We start from the raw sequence: 14,816 nt of genomic DNA, 5'->3' as shown, positions 1-14,816 counted from the left end.
CCAAGAGGGTTAAGGCAGTGCTGGAAAATAATGATGGCCACACAAAATATTGATACTTTGGGCCCAGTTTGGACATTTTCACTTAGGGGTGTACTCACTTTTGTTGCCAGCAGTTTAGACATTAATGGCTGAGTGTTGAGTTATTTTGAGGGGACAGCAAATTTACACTGTTATACAAGCTGTACACTCACTACTTTACATTGTAGCAAAGTGTCATTTTATCAGTGTTGTCACATGAAAAGATATAATAAAATATTTACAAAAATGTGAGGTTGTACCCACTTTTGTGACATAATGTAGATCATTTAAAATAACACGTTATAACAAAAAAACACCACAATAGACATAGGGATAAACATGATAGGCATATAAGGAAATCCACATAGTGGGCATATAAAGAAATGTAAAAGATAAATAGTATTTATAAGCTGTATGGGATTGCAAATTATTATGGGGCAAGGCTAGTTATCAAGCGCCATCTAGTGACCACACTAGAGATGTAAACCTTAGCAGAAATGACCATACATGTATGTCTATACATCGCTTATCAGATGACTGTTACTTACTACAGAAGATCAATTTATAATTACATAATTTAACCATAAGAGTCTTGTTAAAAAAAATATAGAATAGAAGTTAATGAGTATAAGGAATTCCTTTTTTTTAATAATCTAAGCACCTGCCCACAACCCTGCTCACCACTGTGTACTAAATTAAAAGAGACCCTGCCCCCCAGCTCTCCCCAGGGGATGGTCACCCAGCATTTACCCCATCTAGGTTTTGGGTGGCAGCACTGCGATGGGCAGCGGACGGGCATCTCCTCCTCCTCTGCAGCATGGCAGCTTCCGCTGTGCATCTCATCTCTCCTCCTCCTAGGTGTCTAATAGGATCGCCTGTCCTTTCAGCCAATCGAGTGATGGGTCTCACATCCCACTTCCTGATTGGCCCGGGAGGAGGATCAGTGTAAGAATACAGAATATTCATTCGCTATTCTCACCCAAATCGGTACACTCAGAGCTCATTACTATGCGCCCCAAGCCCACCCTATTTTGAAGTCTATTAGAGCCTCTGATTTTAATCACATGCTTAAAAAAAACACCCTGCCATTGAAATCCATGCATCCGGTGCCCCAAATGTAGATAAGGGGGCCGGACGCATGGATAGGGTGGGTGGCTTCCGTGTGCCCCTAATGGATGAGCCGCAACTGTTTGGAGGTATCCCTAGCCTCCTCAAAGGTACAACAACACACTGGAAATTCAGACTTGCTTAAAACAGCTATGAAATGAGTGAATATATTTTCAATCAACATAACTATTTAAAATGTACCTATACTTTCCTAATATTATAAATTGAAGGAGATTTTAATTAGGTTTTAATCTGCTCTCTGCACTATTCCACAATAAGAACTTTTAGAAATACCCAGACACTCCCCTTTTCTCCCAATTTTATTTGTTTATAATAGGCATTTATATAGGGTGTAGAATTTAAAGAATAAGTTCACTTTTTAAAAAAAAATTATAAATGCACATCTATTCGCGGGTAACAAAATGTATTTTTTTTTTTATTTTTATTAGAAGCCTGTCCCGTGTTTAGCATAACACTGGTGCAATCAGTGCAGTCTGTCAATGTAGGTGTCTGCCTGTACCTTGTACGGGCAGGCAGTTACTGAATGACAGGAAGGATCATTAAACCACCAGGAGCGTTTAACAGCATTCTTGTAGTTCATTGAGAACTACAAGCCATCAGCCACAATGGCTGATAGTGGTTGAAGTTCTCCCATTCACAGAACTCTGTGACAGTGGGTATGCAGAGAAGATCCCTGGCCCACTGTCACAAAGGGTACTTGGGGGTGAGGGTAGGGTGTGAGTGGGCTGCTCAGTCAGTAACATGTTACACCCTAAATATGGGTGTTACATGTTACTAAAGGTGAACTTATCCATAAATGATGCTTTGTGTACTCTGCATTAACATTCACTTAAGTACCTGCTCTCAAGGAGCTAGTCATTTAAGGTCCCTATCTCCCATGCATGCATACGTACACACACACACACATATGCTAAGGCCAATTTAGACTGGAATCAATTAACCTACTAGCAGGGATGGACTGGCCATCGGGACTACCGGGAGATTCCCGGTGGGCCGATGGCTCAGTCTGGGCCAGTCATACTTTCAACCGCATCTGCGGTGCCCGGCGATCTACCCGTCAACCGCCAACAGCTGGCACCTGACAGGTAGATCGAGATTAGCCAGCATGCAGAGTAGCGCAGGGAGCTTCTGTAGTAATAAGTTCTCTCTCGTGTCATCACGCTGTTCCCCGGCGGCCCCGCCCCCTCCTCTCTTCTCGTCTATACTAATTGGCTTGTAGGATCATCTGGTATAGACAAGAAGAGAGGAGGGGGCGGGGCCGCCGGGGAACAGCGTGATGACACGAGAGAGAGAACTTATTACTACAGAAGCTCCCTGCGCTACTCTGCATGCTGGCTAGTAAGACCCCACAGTGTGCCCTGATGATGTGCTATGTGCCCCATCATGTGCCCCGCTATGTGCCCCATCATGTGCCCCGCTATGTGCCCCATCATGTGCCCTGCTATATGCCCTGCTATGTGCCCCATCATGTGCCCTGCTATGTGCCCCATCATGTTCCCCAGCTATGTGCCCCATCATGTGCCCCGCTATGTGCCCCATCATGTGCCCCGCTATGTGCCCCATCATGTGCCCCGCTATGTGCCCCATCATGTGCCCCATCATGTGCCCCGCTATGTGCCCCATCATGTGCCCTGCTATGTGCCCCATCATGTGCCCCGCTATGTGCCCCATCATGTGCCCCGCTATGTGCCCCATCATGTGCCCCGCTATGTGCCCCATCATGTGCCCCGCTATGTGCCCCATCATGTGCCCCGCTATGTGCCCCATCATGTGCCCCGCTATGTGCCCCATCATGTGCCCCATCATGTGCCCCGATGTGCTATGTTCCCCATTATGTGCCCCGATGTGCTATGTTCCCCATCATGTGCCCCGATGTGCTATGTTCCCCATCATGTGCCCCGATGTGCTATGTGCCCCATCATGTGCCCAGAGCCCTGATGTGCCCCATGCCCTGATGTGCCCCGATGTGCCACGTGCCCTAATGTGCCATGTAGCCTGATGTGCCCTAATGTGCCACGTGCCCTAATGTGCCATGTAGCCTGATGTGCCCTAATGTGCCCCATAATGTGCCCTGATGTGCCCCATCATGTGCCCTGATGTGCCATAATGTGCCCTGATGTGCCATGTGCCCCGTGCTCTAATGTGCCATGTGGCCTCATGTGCCCCATAATGTGCCCCATCATGTGCCCTGATGTGCCATGTGCCCCGTGCCCTGATGTGCTATGTGCCCTGATGTACCATGTGGCCTGATGTGCCCCATGCCCTGATGTGCGATGTGCACCATAATGTGCCATGTGCCCCATCATGTGCCCTGATGTGCCATAATGTGCCCTGATGTGCCCCGTGCCCTGATGTGTCCCGTGCCCTGATGTGCCATGTGGCCTGATGTGCCCCGTGCCCTGATGTGCCATGTGCCCTGATGTGCCATAATGTGCCCTGATGTGCCCCGTGCCCTGATGTGCCATGTGGCCTGATGTGCCCCGTGCCCTGATGTGCCATGTGCCCTGATGTGCCATAATGTGCCCTGATGTGCCCCGAGCCCTGATGTGCCATGCAGCCTGATGTGCCATGATGTGCCCCGTGCCCTGATGTGCCATGATGTGCCATGTGCCCTGATGTGCCCTGTGCCCTGATGTGCCCCGTGCCCTGATGTGCTATGTGCTCTGATGCGCCCTGATGTGCTATGTGCCCGGATGTGCTGTGCCCCGATGTCCTATGCCCTGATGTGCCTTGTGCCCCGATGTGCTTTGCCCTGATGTCCTGTGCCCTGATGTCCTGTGCCCCGGTGTGCTGTGCCTCAATGTCGTGTGCTCTGATGTTCTGTGCCCTGATGTGCTATACCCTAATGTACTGTGCCCTGATGTGTTGTGCCCTATTAGCTGATGTGCTGGGCTCTGTACCCTGATATGCTGTGCACTGTACCCTGATATGTTGTGCCCTGTACGCTGAAGTACTGGGCACTGTACCCTGATATGTTGTGGCCTGTACGCTGATGTACTGGGCACTGTACCCTGATATGTTGTGCCCTGTACGCTGATGTACTGGGCACTGTACCCTGATATGTTGTGCCCTGTACACTGATGTACTGGGCACTGTACCCTGATATGTTGTGCCCTCTACGCTGATGTACTGGGCACTGTACCCTGATATGTTGTGCCCTGTACGCTGATGTACTGGGCTCTGTACCCTGATGTGCTGTGCCCTGTACCCTGATGTGCTGTACCCTGATGTGCTGTACCCTGATGTGCTGTGCCCTGTACCCTGATGTGCTGTACCCTGATGTGCTGTGCCCTGATGTGCCTTGTGCCCTGATGTGCTGGGCTCCGTACCCTGATGTGGCCTGATGTGCTGTGCCCTGATGTGCCTTGTGCCCTGATGTGTTGTGCCCTGATGTGCTGGGCTCTGTACCCTGATGTGGCCTGATGTACCGTGCCCTGATGTGCTGTGCCCTGGGCCGGTCTGGATGAAGTCCAGGGCCACATTTTTGTCCCAGTCCAGCCCTGCCTACTAGGATGTCTTCAGAGAGTGTGAGAAAACCAGAGGACATGCAAAGTCCTTACAAAATAGAATCTTCAATGGGATTTAACTGAGGAACTCAGTAATGCAAGGCAAAAGTGCTAATCACTAAGCCACCATGCTGCCCTTTTAGGTGCTGCCTTTGGTGGTCAGTTGACAGGTTCAAGTGCTGTCACATCATGGTGGAGGAGAGATTGTGCAGGTTTTATCTTTCATAAATTTGAAACTTGTACCTGGACTATATGCTGCACTGGCAAGGGTTAAGCTTGGTTAGAGGGTACTAGGAAAGTAAATATACCTTGACCATGAGTTCTCTTATAAAGTGAACCTGTTATATTGCCTGATAAGAAAAAATAACAGTTTAAATTTAAAAGGTTGTCCAGACATACCATTATGATGGGATCAGGGGCGGACTGACCATTCGGTCGATCGGACGCCGACCGAGGGCCCGCAGCCAGTAGGGGGCCCGGGAGACATGCTCGTCGGATCTAGGGGTATGCTGCTGGGCGTGCTGCGGTGGAGCCGTTCTGCCGACTGCCGCGGGGGGGGGGGGTGCGGGGGGATGAGGCGGGCATCTCCTCTTTCAGTTTGGGATGCAGTGAGGGGAGTGGGAGGCGGCGATCAGCAGCTCTATGGTGCTCGCAGCATCTCCCGGGGACTTGTATTTCTCCTCCAGATTGTAGAGTGGAAAGGGGAGGGGCCTCTGACCCGGGCAGCTACAAGTTTCACTCTCTGCTTGTACGCTGTTGCCGACTGCTGCCCGGGTCAGAGGCCCCTCCCCTATCCACTGTACAGAATCAGAAGGAGGACTACAAGCCCCAGTGAGATCCACAGGCACCATAGAACTGCCGATCGCCACCTCCCACCTCCCCCTTGGGTTGGAGGTGCACAGCCAGGTACAGGGGAACCTCTGGGGGGGTTAAGTCTGGGGACCCTGATGTATGGGGGGTTCTCTGGGGACCCTGATGTATGGGGGGTTCTCTGGGGACCCTGATGTATGGGGGGGCTCTCTGGGGACCCTGATGTATGGGGGGCTCTCTGGGGACCCTGATGTATGGGGGGCTCTCTGGGGACCCTGATGTATGGGGGGTTCTCTGGGGACCCTGATGTATGGGGGGTTCTCTGGGGACCCTGATGTATGGGGGGTTCTCTGGGGACCCTGATGTATGGGGGGGCTCTCTGGGGACCCTGATGTATGGGGGGCTCTCTGGGGACCCTGATGTATGGGGGGCTCTCTAGGGACCCTGATGTATGGGGGGCTCTCTGGGGACCCTGATGTATGGGGGGCTCTCTAGGGACCCTGATGTATGGGGGGGCTCTCTGGGGACCCTGATGTATGGGGGGCTCTCTGGGGACCCTGATGTATGGGGGGGCTCTCTGGGGACCCTGATGTATGGGGGGCTCTCTGGGGACCCTGATGTATGGGGGGCTCTCTGGGGACCCTGATGTATGGGGGCTCTCTGGGGACCCTGATGTATGGGGGGCTCTCTGGGGACCCTGATGTATGGGGGGGGCTCTCTGGGGACCCTGATGTACGGGGGGCTCTTTGGGGACCCTGATGTATGGGGGGGCTCTCTGGGGACCCTGATGTATGGGGGGGCTCTCTGGGGACCCTGATGTATGGGGGGCTCTCTGGGGACCCTGATGTATGGGGGGCTCTCTGGGGACCCTGATGTATGGGGGGGGCTCTCTGGGGACCCTGATGTATGGGGGGGCTCTCTGGGGACCCTGATGTATGGGGGGAGGCTCTCTGGGGACCCTGATGTAAGGAGGAGGCTCTCTGGGGACCCTAATGTAAGGACGAGGCTCTCTGGGGACCCTGATGTATGGGGGAAGGCTCTCTGGGGACCCTGATGTATGGGGGGAGGCTCTCTGGGGACCCTGATGTATGGGGGGCTCTCTGGGGACCCTGATGTAAGGACGAGGCTCTCTGGGGACCCTAATGTAAGGACGAGGCTCTCTGGGGACCCTGATGTTTGGGGGGGCTCTCTGGAGACCCTGATGTATGGGGGGGCTCTCTGGGGACCCTGATGTATGGGGGGGCTCTCTGGGGACCCAGATCTTTGGGGGGCTCTCTGGGACCCTGATGTATAGGGGGGCTCTCTGGGGAGTTGACCCTGATGTATGTGGGGCTCTCTGGAGACCTTGATGTATGGGGGGGCTCTCTGGAGACCTTGATGTATGGGGGGGCTCTCTGGGGACCTTGATGTATGGGGGGGCTCTCTGGGGACCTTGATGTATGGGGGGGCTCTCTGGGGACCCTGATGTAAGGAGGGGGCTCTCTGGGGACCTTGATGTATGGAGGGGGCTCTCTGGGGACCTTGATGTAAGGAGGGGGCTCTCTGGGGACCCTGATGTAAGGAGGGGGCTCTCTGGGGACCCTGATGTAAGGAGGGGGCTCTCTGGGGACCCTGATGTAAGGAGGGGACTCTCTGGGAACCCTGATGTAAGGAGGAGGCTCTCTGGGGACCCTGATGTAAGGAGGAGGCTCTCTGGGGACCCTGATGTTTGGGGGGGGCTCTCTGGAGACCCTGATGTATGGGGGGCTCTCTGGAGACCCTGATGTATGGGGGGGGGGCTCTCTGGGGACCCAGATCTATTGGGGGCTCTCTGGGGACCCAGATCTATGGGGGGCTCTCTGGGGACCCAGATCTACGGGGGGCTCTCTGGGACCCTGATGCATGGGGGGGCTCTCTGGGGAGTGGACCCTGATGTATGTGGGGCTCTCTGGAGACCTTGATGTATGGGGGGGCTCTCTGGGGACCTTGATGTAAGGGGGGCTCTCTGAAGACCTTGATGTAAGGGGGGCTCTCTGGGGACCCTGATGTATGGGGGGTTTCTCTGGGGACCCTGATGTAAGGAGGGGGCTCTCTGGGGACCTTGATGTAAGGAGGGGGCTCTCTGGGGACCCTGATGTAAGGAGGGGGCTCTCTGGGGACCCTGATGTAAGGAGGAGGCTCTCTGGGGACCCTGATGTAAGGAGGAGGCTCTCTGGGGACCCTGATGTAAGGGGAGGCTCTCTGGGGACCCTGATGTAAGGAGGAGGCTCTCTGGGGACCCTGATGTAAGGGGAGGTTCTCTGGGGACCCTGATGTAAGGGGAGGCTCTCTGTGGACCCTGATGTAAGGGGAGGCTCTCTGGGGACCCTGATGTAAGGGGAGGCACTCTGGGGACCCTGATGTAAGGGGAGGCTCTCTGGGGACTTGTTTACATAGGCAGACCACAGTTCTGCCTCTGTTGGAAACGATAGTCGGGGCCTGGCGGACATGGGGTCCTCCGGACCCGCTGGTTAGCTCTCGGTGTGTCCAATCACAGCGGCAGCAGGTCAAACAGCATGCAGACCCGCAAGTGCAGAATCAAGTACCTGTACATGATTCTGCTCACAGGAGACGCAGCCCTGCAGTAAATGTATGTGGTTAAAGTGAGTTTATTTTTCTTTCATCTTTAAACATTTATTTTGAACATGAAGTAGAGAAATTCTGTGACCAATGCATGTAATGTAGCAGTGCAATATATACGTGGGGCTTTGTGAGGGTGTGGCTTGTGTGTGGGTGGGTGGGGACTAAGGGGGCCCCATGAGCCCCTATTGCCCGGGGGCCCCATGAGTTGTCAGTCCGCCCCTGGATGGGATTAATTTCATTATCCTTGTGTATCACATGAACTGCTTTTTGGGAAAACTAATCAAACTCTTACATTAAAATGGGCAATAATTAGTTTACAGTATTCTAAAAGAGATGACAGACAAGAGGACAAACCATTCACTACAGAAAGCTTAAATCGTTACCAGTTCTACCTGGCTTAATAGCACATAACAACGAATTCCAATCATCCCAGGAATGTCCAGCTTTGTCAAGAATCCTCAAAAGATGTATAGTCTTAGCTTGATGCAGTGCTGCTAGCGCCCTGAGATTAACAACTTGATCCAGCACAACCCAACCATATTATGTTGCCAGCAACATATGGCCAAACATGTCTTACACACACATTTATATTCCATAAACATTACTTTGATCCAATTAAATGTAAAATTTAGTATACTAATTTAAAATTTAGTCATTTACTAATATATATATATTTCAGCTTGTTTTTAGTCAGCGCTCAGCTGATAGTTGAACAGAGCATATTCTGTTTCTGATTTTATGAGGAAATTGATCTTTTGTAATATTGCTGCTTTTAATTTAACCACTAAACGACCGCGCCATAGCCGAATGATGGCTGCAGCGCGGCTCAATAACTCTGGGAGGGCGTACATTAACGTCCTCCCAGAATTGCACTCCCGGATGGAGCGATCACTTGTAAACAAACTGGCATCATGTCCGGTTCCTCTCTCCCCTCTCTGTACCGATAGGTACAGTGTGAGCAGAAAGGGGAGAGATCAGGTGCTGCAGCACTGTGGGCTGGATCTGTAGTGCCCACAGCACTGATATATGACAATTCCAGCCTCATCCAGCCATCCATCCATCCATGCTCAGCCATCCATCCCTAATCAGCAATACTCGTTTATGCTCATCCATCCATCCATACTCAGCAATACTCATCCATCCATCCATACTCAGTAATACTCATCCATCCATGCTCAGCCATCCCATCCACCCCCATCCATACCCAGTCATACCCAGCCATACCCAGCCATGCCCAGCCATACCCAGCCATATCCAGCCATACCCAGCCATATCCAGCCATACCCAGCAATACTCAGCCATAACCAGCAATACTCAGCCATACCCAGCCATACTTAGCCATACCCAGTCATACCCAGCAATACCCAGCCATACTCAGCCCTACCCAGCCATCCCATCCATACTCAGCCGTACCCAGCCATAGCCAGCCGTACCCAGCCGTACTCAGTTGTACCCAGCCGTACTCAGCCATACTCATTCATGCTCAGTCATCCCATCCATACTCAGCCATCCCCATCCAGGGCTCATCCATCCCCATTCATGCTCATCCATGCTACATCAGTTCTCATCCATGCCACATCCATGCCACTAGAGTGCCTCACAAAAGTGTAATAGGTAGTCAAATTAGATTTAAAACGTATGCCCTTAGAACACCTGATGGCCCCTGCATGTTGGGCCTCTCTATGTGGCCAGGCTGTGTAAAAGTCTCCCACATGTGGTATCGCCATACTCAGGAGGAGTAGGAGAATCTATTTTGGAGTGTCATTTTTGGTATGTACATGCTATGTGTTAGAAATATTGTATAAATGGACAACTTTGTGTAAAAAAAAAAAATGCGTTTTCATTTTCTTTACATATTTTTCAAAACTTGTAGAAAAAAATGACATGTTCAAAAGACTCATTATGCCTCATAGATTATACACTGGTTGTTTTCTTTCCAAAATGGGGTCATGTTTCCATTGTCCTGGTGCTCCAGAGCCTTTAAAAGTGTAAGAGGTAGTCAAGAATTTATATATGTAATTTATGCTTCAAAATTGCCTGATGGTGCTCCCTGCATGTTGCGCTTCTGTATGTGGCCACGCTGTGTAAAAGTCTCACACATGTTGTATCGCCATACTCAGGAGGCGTAGTAGAATGTGTTTTGGGGTGTGATTTGTGCTATGCATATGCTGTGTGTGAGAAATAACCTGCTAATAAAACAATTTTGTGAAAAAAAAAAGAAAAGAAATCTTGATTTTGAAAAGAATTGTGGGGAAAAATGACAACTTCAAAAAACTCACTATGCCTCTTACTAAATACATTGGAATGTCTACTTTCCAAAAAGGGCTCATTTGGGGGGTATTTTTACCTTCCTGGCTTGTTAGGGTCTCAAACAATTAGATAGGCCATCAGTACTTCAGGTGTGATAACTTTTAAGATATTGGCACCATAGCTTGTGGACTCTATAACTTTCACAAAGACCAAATAATATACACCAATTTGTGCTATTTTTACCAAAGATATGTAGCAGTACAAATTTTGGCCAGAATTTATGAAGAAAAATTACTAATTAGCTAAATTTTATAACAGAAACACAGAAAATGCTGATTTTTTACAGAATTTTCAGTCTTTTTTCTTTTATAGCGCAAAAATAAAAAAAACAGCAGTAATTAAATACCACCAAAAGAAAGCTTTATTTGTTTGAAAAAAAGGACAGAAATGTCATATAGGTACAGTGTTGCATGACTGAGTAATTGTCATTCAAAATGTGAGAGCACCGAAAGCTGAAAATTGGTCTGGTTAGGAAGGGGGTTTAAGTGCCCAGTGGTCAAGTGGTTAAACTCATACTGACTCTGACTGTACTTATAATTTTACAGACTACTGTTTTTTGTTTTTTTCTCAAGCTAAAAGCAACATTTAGGTTGCTAATGATCATATAATTCATTAAGTCATAAAGATTTAACTAACTAAATAAGCACATATCTTACATAGTTACATAGTAGGTGAGGTTGAAAAAAGACACAAGTCCATCCAGTTCAACCTGTGTGTGTGCTTTTATGTTAATAGCACATTGTATACCCCTGTATGTTGTGATCGTTAAGATACCCATCTAATAGTTTTTTTAAATTATCAATGCTCCCCACTGGTACCAATTCCTGTGGAAGAGAATTCCACATCCTTACCGCTCTGATAGAAAAGAACCCTCTAAGCAGTTTAAAGTTAAACTGCTTCTCTTCTAAATTTAGTGAATTGCCACGTGTTTTTAAATTTCCTTTTATTGAAAAGTTTGTTCCCTATGCTAGGGTCACCAGTACAGTATTTGTACATTGATATCATATCCTCTCTCAAGCGTCTCCTCTACAGTCCCTTAATTAGCTTTGTTGCCCTTCTCTGGACTCTGAACTCTCTCCACTTCCAGCACATCCCTCCTGAGGACTGATGCCTAGAACTGGGTGGCATACTCCAGATGCGGCCGGACCAGAGTCTTGTAGAGTGGGAGAATTATTGTTTTATATCTAGAGTGAATCTCCTTTTTAATGCATACCAACATTGTGTTGGCTTTGCTTTCGGCAGCTTGGCATTGCATGTCATTGCTGAGCCTGTCATGTACTAGGACCCCCAGGTCCTTTTCCATCCTAGATTTCCCCAGAGGTTCTCCCCCTAGGGAGTAAATTGCATTCACATTTTTGGCACCCAAATGCATTACTTTATATTTTTCAACATTAAACCTCGTTTTCCATGTAGTTGCCCATTCAATTAATTTGTTTTATGTCTTCTTGTAAGCTTTCCACATCCTGAAGTAGAAGTTATTGCCCTGCCTAACTTTGTATCATCCGCAAATACTGAGATTGAGCTGTTTATCCCATTCTCCAGATCATTTATTAATAAATTAAAAATGATTGGTCCTAGGACAGAACCCTGGGGGACCCCACTTTTCACACCGGACCATTCCAAGTACTCCCCATTTATCACCACCTTCTGGACTCGCCTCCATAGCCAGTTTTCAATGCAGGTAGTCACCCTATGGTCCATGCCGACAGACCTTAGCTTGTACAGTAAACGTTTGTGGGTAACTGTATCAAATGCCTTTGCAAAATCCTGATACACCACATCCACAGGCCTTCCTTTATCTAGATGGCAGCTCACTTCTTCATATAAGTTTAATAGATTGGTCTGGCAAGAACGATTCTTCATGAATCCATGCTGATTACTGCTAATGATACTGTTTTCATTACTAAAATCTTGTATATAGTCCCTTATCATCCCCTCCACTAGCTTGCAGACTATTGATGTTAGGCTAACTGGTCTGTAGTTCCCCGGGACACATCTTGTCCCTTTTTAAAACATTGGTGCCCAGTTGGCTTTTCTCCAATCAGCTGGTACCATTCCAGTCAGTAAACTGTCCACAAAAATTAGGAACAATGGTCTGGCTATCACCTGACTGAGTTCCTTAGCCGCTTCTGGACCAGCTGCCGCAGTTTTACTGTGGCAGGTTGGCTCCCCTGCACGAAACATTGTAACTATAAGTTGGCTCGCGGAGTCTGGATAGCAGGCGGTGGGTGCTGATGGGTGTCGATGCTCGTGGCCGACGGTCACGGTGACCGTGGTTCCTATTAGCTAGGAACCACGATCTGTCACTTCCTCTAGTTAGTCCCCCCCTTCAGTTAGAATAACCTCCCAGGGAACACAGTTAACCCCTTCACCACCCCCTTCACTGCCAGTGACATTTTTACAGTAATCAATGCATTTTTAATTGCACTGATCGCCGTATTAATGCCAATGGTTCCAAAAATGTGTCAAAATTGTCTGATGAGACTGCCATAATGTCACAGTCATGATAAAAATCACAGATCGCCGCCATTACTAGTAAAAAAAAAAAATAATAAAAAAAATGCTATAAATCTATCCCCTATTTTGTAGATGCTACAACTTTTGCATAAACTATACAATATACGCTTATTGCAATTTTTTTTCACCAAAAATATGTAGAAGAATACATATCGGCCTAAGCTGAGGAAAAAAAATGTTTTTTTTATATAATATTATATATTTTATATAATATTATATATTTTTTGGGGGATATTTATTATAGCAAAAAGTAAAAAATAATGTGTTTTTTTCAAAATTGTCACTTTTTTTATAGCGCAAAAAATAAAAAACACAGAGGCGATCAAATACCACCAAAAGAAAGCTCTATTTGTGGGGAAAAAAAGGACATCAATTTTGTTTGGGTACAACGTCGCACAACCACGAAATTGTCAGTTAAAGTGACGCAGTGCCGAGTTGCAAAAAGTGCTCTGGTCAGGAAGGGGGTAAATTCCTCCGGGGCTGAAGTGGTTAAAGACCCTCAGGTGCAAGCCATCTCAGTCCCGGTGACTTATTTATGTTAAGTTTTTCAAGTGTATTTCTAATTCTGTTCTTTGTTAGCCATGAGGGTGCTTCCTGTGACATGCTATGAAAACTAACATTACAATCTTGGTTACTGTATTCCCCTGTTTCCCTTGTGCAGACTGAGGAGAAGAATATATTCAAAACCTTCGCCATCTGTCCGTCTTTTGTAACCAAATTCCCTTCATCATCATTTATGGGGCCAATATGATTTGGGCTCCCTTACTTACTATTTATATACTTAAAGAATTTCTTGGGATTTTTTTACTCTCCTCCGTTATGTGCCTTTCAAGATCTATCTTAGATGCCCGGATTGCACCCTTACATTTCTAATTGCATTCTTTGTAAAGTTGAAATGCTGACAATGACCCCTCAGCTTTGTATTTTATGAAGGCTTTTTCTTTTGATTTTATATGCATTTTTACGTTGAGTTGAGCCACCCAGGATTTTTATTAGCTCTTTTAAATGTAATTCCCATTTGAATGCACTGGCCGATACCTTTATTTAGTATGCTCTTAAAGCACTCCCATTTTTCCTCCACATTCATTGTTCCTAGAATTTTATCCCATTTAATATCTTCTAGCAAAGAGCGCAGTTTGGGGAAGCTGGCTCTTTTGAAATTCAGTGTCTTTGTATTACCCTTAAGCTTCCTATTTCTGTGATTCGTGTTTGTATTTTATTAAAAACATGTTTATTGCCCAGATACTATGGTTAAATCATATCCAAACCTAAACCATATCTAAACCTAAAAACAAATGTAATATGTTGCAGCTTGCCAGTTCTCAGATTTGGTGCATTCATTTTCTTTCTTCAGGCTAAGACAATTCCTGTTGATCTTTCCAAAAAGCATTGTCTTGTCACTTTCTCTGAGCTGAAAAGCCAGTGAAAATGATGTTATCTTTCTTTTGTAAATGTACTAATCCCTTCAACTACCATGTACTAGAGATTAAATGTATTTAGTACTCTTACCACAGGGTGGTGCTGTGGACAGCACAGACTACTACACACTATGCCATGTCCTTAATTGATTGAAAACATTGGGAAATTGAGAAGAATGTACTTTTTTGGCATACTTTTTAAAAACTATACAATTGTTATTTGACAAAACGGTAACACAGTTTAAAGGCATGGACAGATAAAAGACTTATACGTCAGTCCATGTGACTAAAAACTATATATCAATGACTAAGCAGCTGTCCAAGGTCCACCTGCACTCAATTTCCCCAATATAGTAGTAAATAGGATAGCCTATATAGGTACAATCCTAAAATAGTTAGTAAGGGGGTTAAACAGAGGCCAAACTGGAATATATCAATTCTGCTGTTCGTTTGTTCAAAAAACGTGCTTGACTAGTTTCGCTCTCAGAACGCGCTTCTTCTGGAGCTA

General features: G+C 47.3%; 1 protein-coding gene across 2 annotated transcripts in view; it reads left to right on the top strand.

Moving 5' to 3' along the window:
- Positions 1–14,816, top strand: part of BCHE (butyrylcholinesterase) — a 176,695-nt gene that overhangs the window by 94,733 nt on the left and 67,146 nt on the right. The window lies entirely within an intron of this gene.

Source organism: Aquarana catesbeiana, linkage group LG04, assembly GCF_042186555.1.
Source record: "Aquarana catesbeiana isolate 2022-GZ linkage group LG04, ASM4218655v1, whole genome shotgun sequence".
Classification (NCBI taxonomy): domain Eukaryota; kingdom Metazoa; phylum Chordata; class Amphibia; order Anura; family Ranidae; genus Aquarana; species Aquarana catesbeiana.
The sequence above is the reverse complement of the archived record's forward strand: the minus strand, read 5'-3'. Positions and strand labels throughout refer to the sequence as shown.